The sequence below is a fragment of the Fukomys damarensis genome, unplaced genomic scaffold, assembly GCF_012274545.1.
Source record: "Fukomys damarensis isolate Sample0158 unplaced genomic scaffold, DMR_v1.0_HiC HiC_scaffold_9, whole genome shotgun sequence".
In the NCBI taxonomy this organism is placed as follows: domain Eukaryota; kingdom Metazoa; phylum Chordata; class Mammalia; order Rodentia; family Bathyergidae; genus Fukomys; species Fukomys damarensis.
The window spans coordinates 1,028,488-1,040,826 of NW_022900921.1; the positions used below are offsets into that span (position 1 = coordinate 1,028,488).

Here is a 12,339-nt window from a genome sequence, read left to right on the forward strand (position 1 = left end):
GTCTGTCCTCTGGCTTCCTCGAATCCAGCCCCTGACTATTTTGTCTGGGACACTGGGCCAGATTCACCTCTTCTTATCATCCAGACCTTGTCTGGCTGCCCTCCCTGCCTACCTGAGGGTGTCCTCTGACAGGTGGGCTTCGTGGAGGAGCGTGTGGCCAGGCGTGGGCAGTGGCAAGTGCAGCCCCTGGACTTTGAAGTTTAGATAGTGCAGCCAGGAGCTTTCCCTTAGGACGAGGTGGCTCTCAGTGAGGGGAGGAAGAGCAGCGACTTATTGGGCAGCCAGGAGCTGGCCTTTTCTCAGTCTGTCTGGGAGGAGGTTACTCCCCCAGCAAGCAGTGAGGGGCAGGGCCTGTGGGCCAGGTGTGCAGGGAAGCCAGGACCTGAGAGCTATCTCCTGGTGCAGGGTTGTGCCCTTGGAAGGCTTTTTGGTCCAGGTAGTCCAGGCACACTGGGGTGCGGGGCCTGACAGGGATATGGTGGAATCTGAGGCTGGGTCCAGACACCCGCTCTAGCCTGGGCTCTCTAAGCCCTGACCTTCCTCCCATCTGCTGGATGGGGCAGCAGAAGTCACCTTGGAGCTGGTGCCCAGCAGCAGCCTTGTTATCCACAGGGCACAATCAAGACCCCCAGTGGATACTTGAATCTGCAGAGAGACTATGCTTTTCCTGTGCACCCTTATCTATGCTAAAGTTTACATTGTAAGTTAGGGAAGTAAGTGATCCACACACTAACTCAGGAAATCAAACAATTAATTATCATAATATATTGTGATAAAAGTTCTATAGATGTGGTCTTTGGGGATGGAGCCCCAGGCCTGGTGCCTGCTAGGGATGTGCTGTACCCAAGCCTCGGCCCAGTCCTTCAGGCAGTTGTTTGCATGTCATAGCCATTGTCTTGTGATGCTGCAAGATGATGCCGATGCATGAGGAGGTGAGGTGATGTGGATGATGCAGGTTGGCCCTGAGATGTTGTGTGAGGTGCCTCATATCCTTTGGTCCTTTTGGACTACACAAGCCAGACTCAGGGTCTTGGGCTCAGCACAGTTTTCTGGGAGCAGGAGAGACAGCAGAGACATGCCTTCTCTGAAGCCCCCAGAGGTTCCGAGGCACTATGGGATGCATTCAGAGCTCCCAGATAGGCCCAGAGCCTGGAATCGATTTTGATTTTCCTTGAAACTAATCGCTGCTAGAATACTCAGTGACTGGGAGTCCACTGAGGAACAGTCTGAGTGCCTCGAGTTTCCCTGCAGTGTCCCCTTTGGCGGGGTGCACAGTGGGTCCTTCTAGTCCCTTGTGAGTGAGGCTAACTTCCGGAGTCCAAGGCTCAGTGTAGAGGCAAAGCCACGCTCAACAACTAGGCCACACACCGAGAGGTCCGACAGGAGATTTTATTAGGGAAGGCAGGTTGGGGAGAGAGGAGAGAAGGAAGAGAAGAACAAAGAAAGGAAGGTCCTTTTACTGGTTTTGGGCTGGGCTGTTGCTTATTTATGAGGAGTGGGGTACTTTTAACCTATCATGGGCCAGGTTGTCTTTTATGGGTTTAGACCTGCAGAAACAGGTTTAGCTTCTCTGGACTGCTGTGGCCTTGGGGGGAGGGAAACTAAAGATAAGAAAGAGCATGAGGTCATTTTAAGAGCCAAGAGAATACAGCCTGTGATGGCGGCGTCAGGTCCCTAACATTCCCACCTCTTTGGTTTAGATGGAAATGGCAGCCCACACATGTTATACGCCAGGAAAAGGGGTGGTGTGTCTGTTTTCTGTAACTACTTCCTGCTGACATGGGGGTGACAAAGCTGTCTGGGGGCAGGTGTGGGGCACGGCCGGCTGTGTTGTCTTCTATGAACGTGGAATTGTTGACAACTGTAGCATTTTTACTGGAATTGTTGGTAGGGCTCCCTGAGGAGAGTCTAAGCGCACAATTGGTTAGTGAAGGAGGGGAGCGGGGTAGAAGATAATTTGTATAGGCCCACATCTGGCCTCCCAGTGTTGTCTTACCCAGGTCCCTATCTGATCTTTACGAGCTCTGTGTAGCCCGTCTTGGAATATCTCGGTGATGACCTGAGGACGTGGTCAGCCCTCTGTGCTGTCTAGAAAGGCCAGTACAAAGAGGATGGGAACACGATAAAAGGGGATCTTCTAGAGTACACCCTTTTGGAAAGGCAGGCTCACGGCAGAACAGGTGGACCAGGAGAGGAATGCCTGAGCCTGAGGGAAACCAGGAGGTGCCCGGCACTTGTTGGGGCCAATGAGGCTTTAAGGGAACAATGTGTGTGGAAATCTGACAGTGCTCGGAGGGACTGGAGGAATATCCGAAATCTTCCTGATGAAAACCGCAGTACCATGGGAGTAGGGTCTTATTTTGTTTTCTTCGTGCTGGGCCCCTTAGGACAGAGACGACCTCCTGTGTGCAATAGATACATGTTGAGGAGGGTATGTAAGGCCAGCTATTAAAGCCCGATCATATGGGAGGAAATTTTGGGCAAGGAGCCTGAAAAGTTTTGGACCATGGGTTTTGGGACAGAATGGCATCCTGAGGACATTTTCTAGTCTAAAGGAGTATCCTGGAATGTTTGAGGCTGTGGACTCGGAGGATTAGGAAAGTGAGTAAAAAAGTAAAGGTTGTGATTTCAATTTGGGGTGAAATCTGATAGTTTTTGGAGCCATGCGTTAGTGACCCATTTGGCTATGTGGGTAACAGGACAAGGGTGGGGAGCAAACCAAAGAATATCAATCTAAAGATCATTTAGAAAATGTTTAAACCGAGCTGAGATCTGAACTATGGTTGGTCGGTTGGCTGCCATGTAAACACGGTGGTCTCGCTTAGGTCTCTGACCTGAAGTATCAGCTGGTGAGCTGTCTGTCAGGAGACTTGAGCGGAGAGGCTGCTGACCTGGGTTTGAATAAAACAGAGAACACAGGGGGCAACTGCATAGGTAGATACGGAAAGGGCGGCGGAAATCAGCTGTGGGCCAGTCTGAAGAGCATCAGGAATTTGACGGGGTTCAGTCAAAGAACTGGCATAAGGTGACCTGGAATGTAATGTCAGGAGATCCTACCTGGGTCTGAAGGAGGGCTGAGTTAGGCTGGGAGTGAGTCAAGGTGCACACCAAGGGCCTGTCAGCTTGGGTGAGGTTTAGGAGAGAGAGCAGGAGAGAAATCATTATTGTCTCCAGCAATTAAGAATGGCAGAGAGTGAGATTATGAGGTAGTAGGTCAATGTGAGTAGGCAGCTGGAAGTAAGAAGACTTAGGATATCAGTGGGTGCTGTAGTGTGAAATGTGTCACAATACCCCATGAAAGAATGAGAGGGTAGACAGGTTGGCTTATCTGACTCAGGACTAGAAGATGGTGAAGGATCCAGGTCTTCTGGAATCCTAGTAAGTTTGACCTTCAGAGGTCCTGTGGAGGTGGCTGAATAGCATAGGTGAGGTCTTGTGGATATGACTGGGAGAGGAGCATGAAGATATGGTTTAACACGAGTGTAATGGAACCATTCCGAAAGGGACTTAAGTTTAACCGCTGTTGGAGTTGAAAAGACAACTGTGAATGGTTCCTGAAATTTAGGTTTGAGTGGGTCTTTTTGTTGATGTGGTGGAGCCGGGAGAACCAGGTCTCCTGGGTGATAGGTAATCCCCTAGTGCAGGGAGCAGAGACGGCATTAGTGTATGTAAGATTTTGCAAGGGAGTAGGCTATGTAGGTTTTTGTAGTTTAGCAGATCTGAAATGAAACGATGAGAGAGGACTATAGTTGGCGACCCAAACATGAGCTTTTTGATTTCTGAACTAGGAGGGGTATGGCAGCTAGGCCTCGTAGGCAGGGGGCCTAACCTCTGAAGTGGGATACAAGTAATCCACTGGAGCAAAACTGGGTCCCATTGATGGCTCAGAACCCCTGATGCAAATCCCTTGTTTTCTGACACATAGAGATAAAAGGGACGAGAAAGATCAAGTAGGTGTAAAGCAGGAGCCTCTAATAGGGGATTTGAGATGGGCAAAGGGAGTGGCTATTGAGGAATTTACTGGTTTATATGGATTTCCTTTAGAGGCCTCATAGAGGGGGGCTGCTAGAAGGGAATAATTTGGAATCCAAGACCCGAGGTATCCAAGCCCAGGAAGGAGAGAAGTTTTTATTTGGTGGAAGGCGTTGGAATGTCTTGGAGGACCAGTTTCTTATCAACAGTAATAGATTTGAAGCCAGGTGATAGAGACACCCCTAAGTATACGGCCTGTTGTTTAAAGTGTTGAACTTTGGTTGATGAGACTCGGTATTTTTTTAAAAATGAAATTTAAAAGCATATAAGTATCTTGTTGAAATAGAGTTAACAAAGGGGTGCAGAGAAGAGGATCATCTATATATTGCATACATTGTGAACCTTGAAGCTGGAGAAGAGACAGACCAAGAGCTAGGATTTGGCCAAACAGATGGGTGCTATCTCAAAACCCTTGGGTAGGACAGTCCAGGTTCTTTGTGTAGAGACACCAGTCAAAGGGCTAGTCCAATAAAGGCAAAAAGATCTTGGGAATCTGCATGTAAAGGAATGGAAAAGAAGGCATCTTTTAAATCTAGGACTGAAAAATGGGTGGCATTGGATGGAATAGAAGACAGGAGCGTATATGGATTGGGGACAACAGGGTGGATTGGAACCACAGCCGCATTAATGATCCAGAGATCCTGAGCTAGCCGATATGTCCCATTAGGCTTTCTGACCACTAAGATGAGTATATTGTGTGGGGAATTGGCAGGCCTCAAAAATCCTTTCTCTAATAAACTTTTGATGATTAGAGCTAGTCCGTCTAAGCTAGAATGAGGAAGGGGGTATTGAGCCTGAGTTGGAAAATACGAAGGGTTTTTAAGGAAAATCTTAACTGGAGGGCATTTGGCCACTGAGGGGGATTGAATATCCCATGCCCGGGGATTTAGTAAGGCAGGGTCAATAGGCCATCTGGATGATGGAGTCTGGGGTTCAATAGCCTGTGACAACAGGAGGCAAAGGGAAGACATCGGAGTACTGGAGGGGTCCTGTGTTGTGAAATGGATGGAAGAGCCAATTTTGGAGAGGATGTCGCGACCCAATAAGGGAACAGGACAGGAAGGGAGGACTAGGAAGGAATGGAGAAATGAAAAATCGCCAGTTGTGCATGAGAGTAGGGGAGTCTGTCAAGGGCATTGTTTTTGACCTTCTACCCCAACAATGGAGGTCTGAGACAGCGAGGTGGGCCCCCAGTATTTTTGCAGTGTAGAAAAACTGGCACCAGTGTCAAGTAAAAAGGCGATCGTCCTACCTGCCACGATGACAGTCACCCTGGGCTCCTGAGTGTCAATCTGTGTTGGGCCAGATAGGCCAGGGCCTCTTCATAGATCTGCCATTGTGAGACTGATGAGGTCGTTTGGGGGAACAGTGAGGCTGGCACCCCGACAACTGGTGGACATCAGGGGATAGTCAAAACCCCAATGTTCCCTCTGTTTGTATTTAGGGCAGGGTTTTGTGGGAGGCTTGGGGTTTGGGTACTCTTAGGCCCAGTGACCTTTTTGATCACATTAGAAGCAGGGTCCCAGTGGGTGAGAGGGTCCCCTATTAAAGGGTCTCTTGTTATGAAGCCATTGTGGCATGGTAGGATTGATGGCCTGTGCTAGTAATTGACATGGTCATGATGGGCCTTAAAGGCCATGGCCAAAACCTTGGAAGGAGGAGTTAGGGGTCCCTTCTCAGCCTTTTAATTTAAGTCTAATGTCAGGGTAGCTTTGAGAGAAAAGAATGAATAATGACCAGCTGCTGGCCATCAACAGACTCAGGGTCTAGTTTGGTATATTGACGAAGGCCATCAGTCAGCCTTTGTAGGAAGGCAGAAGGGTTTTCATTTTTGACCTGTATGATTTCATTAAGCGCATCATTTACAGACTTCATGGTGGCTTTGCGTAGCCCATGGAGCAAACAATTAATGTACCTGTCCCGGGCTTTGATACCTGTCTCAGAGTTGTATTCCCAATCTGGGTTGTGCTCTGGCCCGGCAGCGGCACCTACTGGGTGGTGGTTCTTGATTAGCATGGGCGCGGGCCTGTTCCAGCACTCTTGCCTTCTTCAGGAGTTGAAGCATTGGTAAGGGTCAAAGAAATTGTGGTAAGTTAATTGATTTTTTTCTTTTTCTGAGCAGCTGTCCTTTTTACCATTAACAGGAGTCTATCCAGACCTTAGAGTTTATATTAAATTATCTTGAAAAGATTTTAACTTATAAAACTGGGTTGTAGAAATTAATGAATTTGTAAACCTTTTATAACAAACTTGAAACGAACAAGCAAGCATAAATAAATCATTTCCACACACCTTTTCTACATACTTAGGCCTTCTGGTCTTGTTACCTGTTTCTAACAAGATAAACATGCAAAAACCTTTCATGTCAAAAGTATAACTCTTACTTATAGTTTTTCCAATATTTTTCTGTCTCATTTACTATTAACCTTCTATAACAAACTTCAGCTTAAAGTGTCCTTTTTCTGTTCTCAGATTGTTACATCTTAAAATTTGACTGGCTGTCAATAGAACAGTATTAACCTTAAGTTTTTAGAAAAGAGCAAGTTAACCCTATAATCGCAGTTCAAGAATTTGCAATGCACGAGAAGTGTTACCAAAACTAAATAGTTTTCATTAGCAGCTGATTGTCACAGAGGAGAAGCTTGGGTTGTTTTGAAATTGTTTGATGAAAGTCGCTGGAGTAGCCGTGCATAAGATGAGATTTGGAGCAGGTGAGAGGAGTTGTCGCCGGAAGGTGGAGCAGAGGAAGGTAAGGTAGAGACAAGGGGAGCGTGGGAGGAGAGGAGGGGTCCAGAGGAGGAGGTTGAGGGGTGGGCCTGGTTTCTGAGATAAGGGGAGGATCTGGTCTGAAGAGTTGAAACAAAGAGTAGTGGAAACAGAGATATCCCAGGCCACTAAAAGTTTGGGGAGGGGAGGCTGCTTTTGAGTCAGAACAAAGAGAGAGCTGGCTGAGGAGATAAGAAAAGCCCTGAACATATGGAATCTCTAACCATTTTCCTTGATGCTCAGAGAAGTTATAAAGGTCCTGAATCAGACCAGGTTTAAGTGAGCTGTTAGGTGGCCACATGTTTTGGTTATCTAATTTATATGGAGGCCAGATTTCAGTGGATAGGAGTATTAGCCATTCAGGTTTTAGGTCTAAACCCTCCAGATTTCAGAGCAAGCACCGCAAGGGAGAATTCACAGGTGTGGAAGATCCGGAGCACATAGTGACCAGGAATGAGACAATGGAGGTGAAGTCTGAGTCCCAAGACATCTCTTGAGGTTTAGAAGTCACCGGTTTGGCTTCTAGATTCTGAATCTAGAAATGGAGACCCAGACTCCAGATGGAGACATCTCTACCCTAAGGAGGGGGGTCTGAAATGGAGGGCCGTACCACCTTCTTGAGGCGTCCCAAGAGAGGTGGGGGTGGAACGGGCAAGTCCTGGACTTGTCCCGGTGAGCTTTGGAGGCTCACAATGGATAGGAGATGTGAGGCCTGGTACCTGGTGTTCATGCCTTGGCTGGAAGTCTTTCTCCTGGTTACCTGAGCTCGAGCCCCCCACCCCCAGACCATCACGAGGGGACTTACCCAAAAGTTTGGGGATGATGGGATCGTGCCAGTGTTGTTTGCAGGGGTGGTGTCAGGGAAGATGGTCGCAGACTCAGGGTGGGCTAGTCGGAGCGTCAGGGCTCTTGGGTTTCAGGCCTCCAACCCTAAGTCAGGGCACCAGCAATCCCAGATCCCACTTCTGACACCATTGTAGAGGCACAGCGACACTCAACAACTAGGCCACACACCGAGAGGTCCGACAGGAGATTTTATTAGGGAAGGCAGGTTGGGGAGAGAGGAGAGAAGGAAGAGAAGAACAAAGAAAGGAAGGTCCTTTTACTGGTTTTGGGCTGGGCTGTTGCTTATTTATGAGGAGTGGGGTACTTTTAACCTATCATGGGCCAGGTTGTCTTTTATGGGTTTAGACCTGCAGAAACAGGTTTAGCTTCTCTGGACTGCTGTGGCCTTGTGGGGAGGGAAACTGAAGATAAGAGCATGAGGTCATTTTAAGAGCCAAGAAAATACAGCCAGCAATGGCAGGCATCAGGTCCCTGATACTCAGGGCTGTTGACTTCAGAGAGACCTGAAGAGCACTGTGGCTGCTCTAAGCAAACACTATTCAAAGGGCAGCTGGTAAACAATGTTTCTTTCTCATGGCCCTCCCGCTGGTGAGGTGCGTGCAGATTGGGTATCCGGAAGGAATCCACCCACCTCCTGGCTCAGGCACGACACCTTCTAGCTGTGTTGTCACGTTAGGAGTGGACAAGTTCCTTTGGGTCTTTCACACGAATCCCAGTCTTGAGGGTGAGTCCATGTGCCTTGAGCCTCTTCCCAGCCAGCGCTGCCTCCTTGCACTATCCTGATGCCGATTAGGTTGGCTCAGTATTGGGCACACAGACATTCAGACTATAGCAGCATCATCAGGTGTGGCCAGGCATCTGGGAAAGACCAGGGTATTTCCACCCTGCTGTTTCTGTAACATTCCATGAAGCTGATCAGGAGGCAGGAGAGAGATGCAAATGCTAAAACACACAGAAAAGTCCTGCGTGCCCTTTTCCCTCAACCCATATTCCTTGCTCCTCGATTGACAGCTGCTTTATCAGCCTCCTGCGGATCCTTTCAGTGTTTCTTTATGCATAGCCAGGCAGATGCAGCTGTATATTCGCCCTCTCCTGCCACCATCCTCACGTGAAAGGAAACACTATCTACTCTTACTTAATAAGGCACCCTGGAACACTTTCCAGATTGATACTTAGAGTGAGTCCTTGTCCTTTTTATAAACAGCTGCTACACCAGTCAGGGCCCTGCTGGAAAGCAGATGGCATGCGCAATTTGGGCAATTTAAGGAATATTTTCTAAAGGAAATATTTTGGGGTGTAGTGGGACATAGAGAAGTCACTGGGGTGACCCTTGTTCTTATTGACCTAGGCCTAGAGGGCGATGGTGAACAGGGCTGCCAGATAGGAACTGTGAGCTTTGGTCAAAATTGTATCCAGCTAAGGTCATCCTTCGTGGAGGGGTAAATCCCCATTTCGATCCCTACTGGCTGAATCCAGTCTGAGTCAGAAGGCAAGGAAACCAGTGTCACAGTCACACAACAGCCTCCAGGGGCTCTGTGCAGGGTGGATGGTGAGCCTGAACAGGAAAATGGGAAGAGAGCCAATAGAGTTATGGATCCTTCCATGTATTGCTGTGACATACACTTGTGTTTTATAAGCAAGTCTCCCGTGGCTTCACTTAGAATTCCAGTCTGCTGCTCTCACGCACACAGCTAGAGATAAAGGAGATATATATGAAAGAGAAATTGCTAGGTCAAAGGGCAAATGAACAGGAATGTAAATCAACATAACCGTTATGGAAAACAGTATGGAAGTTCACTGCAAAATTACAAATAACACTATTATATGACCCAGAAATTCTACTATTGAATATAAATGTCTTAGTTACTTCTTTGTTGCTAAGACAGAATACCTGACATCCACAAGTAAAAGGTGGAAAGGTTTGTATTAGTTGGCAGCTTGTAAGGGATTCAGTACGTAGTCTGTTGGATCCAAGGCAGGGCGGCAGGACGGCACGGCGGCAGGGCGGCAGGGCGGCAGCAGACAGGAGGCAGCAGCAGCAGCATTCCTTTCCTTTTCATCCCATCCAGGCTGCCAGCCTCTTGGATGGTGCAGCCCATACTCAGGGCAGACTTTCCCCTTATCCACACCTGGAGCTGTCTGTGATAAACCAATTAGTTGACTAATTTAGTTATCACACACCGTAGATCCAGCCACCTCCAAAAAGCCCCACCTATGAGTGCATGAAGCTTTAGGGGGGTATTTAGGTACAAATTATAATGATATCCAAAGAAAATGAAATCAGTATGTTGAAGAGTCATCTGCATCCCCGTGCTTACTGCAGCACTATTCAGAACAGCAAGATATGGAATCAACCCTAATGTCTGTCAACTGATGAATGGATAAAATGTGGTGTGTATAAACAGTGGAATGCCGTTCTTCATAAAAAGAAGGAAATCCTGTCATTCGTGACAACATGGATGAACTTGGGGTACATTGTGTTAAATGAAATAAACCAGGCACAAGAAAGGCTGATACTGCATGATGACACTCATATATATGTAATATAAAAGAGCCGATCTCATAGAAATAGCACAATAGTAGTTACCAGAGGCTGGGATGAGTAGGAGGAGTAGGGATAGGGAGAGGTAGGTCAATGGATATATAATTATAGTTAAACAGGAGGAGTAAATGCAAGAGATTGCTGTTAATTAGCTTCCCATTGCTTGGACGAAATACCAGGCACACACAACTTAAGGGAAGAGGGCTTCATTTTGACTCGTGGTTTCAGAGGTGTCTGTCCATAGTCATCTGACTGCAAAGCAGGCACTTTGTGGTGGACGTGCATGGTGGAGGAAAGCGGGAAGCAGACAGCAAGGGAAGAGCCAGAGAGTACAAGGCCAAGGAGCGCACACAGCCCCCAAAGTTACGCCCCCATGCCTCACCTTCACATACGCAGAAGCGTGTTTTGCTAGTCTGTGAGGCTCAGGCCAGTGGAACTGAGAACTGAAATGAACTATTCCAAGATCTGTTGTGGTGCAAGGTGATTACAGTTAATGACAATATATCATGTTTTTGAAAAATGACAAGAGGGTAGATTTGAGTGCTCTGACCACAAAAAATGATAACTCTATGAGCTAGATTTAATCATTCTACAATGTGTATATATCGCTTCTCGGCCTTTTGGCTAAGATCAAGTGTAGTATCTACAATGTGTATATACTCTGAAACATCATGTTGGGGCAGTAATAAATGCAATGTTTTATGTCAAATTAAAAAGAAGAAAAAAAGTAACTGCATCTGTAATGTTCATAATCATTACTGAATTTCCTTTTACTGGGAAGGGGCCTCTTCCCACATAGTTTTACCAACAAAGGCAAAATCGGCGTTTCTACAAACTGATAGTGAGGGTCACTGCAGAGCCAGTTTGCCTTCTGCTTACGATGAGTGAGTTGAACATTCTGGTGCACATTCTTCTTCATTTTTCCCCTTGTTGATCTTTTCTTATTATTTTCTAAATGCTTTTGATATATTAGGATTTACCCCTCTGACAGTGATCTGAGTTGCAAATATTTTCTCGTGGACCTTTGACTTACAGTGGCTTTGGCTCTGCCGAAGTTTTTGATTTTTGTGTAGTCTCTCAGTCTTCTATGATTGCTAAGTTTTGATTTATAGTTTGGAAAGCCTTCCTTGCTTCAAATCTTATAAAGGTGTTCACTCATTTCTTTGCATATTGTTATAATTTTATTTATGCTTTTTAATTTGTGATTCTTTTAGAAATTATCATGATGCGTCATATAGGTATAGATCTAATTTGATCTTTTTCCAGAAGGCTACTACTTGACCTTACAGTCATTATTAACAAATTCATCTTTACTAATTGAGGTGCTGTCTTTATCATCGACTAACTTCCTGTGTGGATTTGGGATTGTATCTGCCCTGTGGTCAGTTGTGATTGTCTGCGCAGTACCGCACAGTTCTGATATTAAGTTGTATAATATTTTAATACATTCTAGGGTGGTGTGTGTAAATTGCTTCTCTTCAGTATTTTGGATACAATTGGCCACCACCTATGGATTCCACCAACTGCAGTTAGAAAATAAATATAAAAAGTCCAAAAAGATCCCCAAAGCAGAATTGGAATGAGCTGTATGGTGACCATTATGCTGAATCTTTATGAATAAAATGATTCATAGATGCACTCTGTTGCATCCTCCTGCCACTCCACAGAGAACTGCATGCCTGTGCCTCATGTGAGTAGTATGTCCTACGGTGATTGCACTGGCACTGAACGTGTACCCACTGCCATTGTTGTTATTATTCTCTAACCATACACTATTATCCGGCAATTACATTGTATCAGTGTTATGTATAAGCCAAGGTGGTTTAAAGCATTTGGGAGGACGTGTGTGGGTCATATATAAACACTATGCAATTTTATGCAAGACTTGACTTTTATGCAATATTATGTAATCTCTCCTTTAAGCTACAGATATTCTGTATTTTCTCACAGCAACAAGGAAAGTGACTAAGACATTTTGTTAAAAACTGAAACAAGACTACTCCCTGACTATAATTTTTTGGTACCTGTGGAGGGTCCTGGAAGCAATTTGTTGTGGTAACTGAGGAATGACTACTTTGAAAGCTGGGACTTACAGAACGCAGATTCACTGTGCATGCAATTCCTACTTTACTTGTTTCTCTGGACTGTCCTTT

At 46.2% G+C, this 12,339-nt stretch overlaps 1 pseudogene; it reads left to right on the forward strand.

The window, feature by feature from the left end:
* Positions 1 to 10,790: 10,790 nt before the first annotated feature.
* Positions 10,791 to 10,954, forward strand: LOC117285406 (annotated as a pseudogene).
* Positions 10,955 to 12,339: the final 1,385 nt, after the last annotated feature.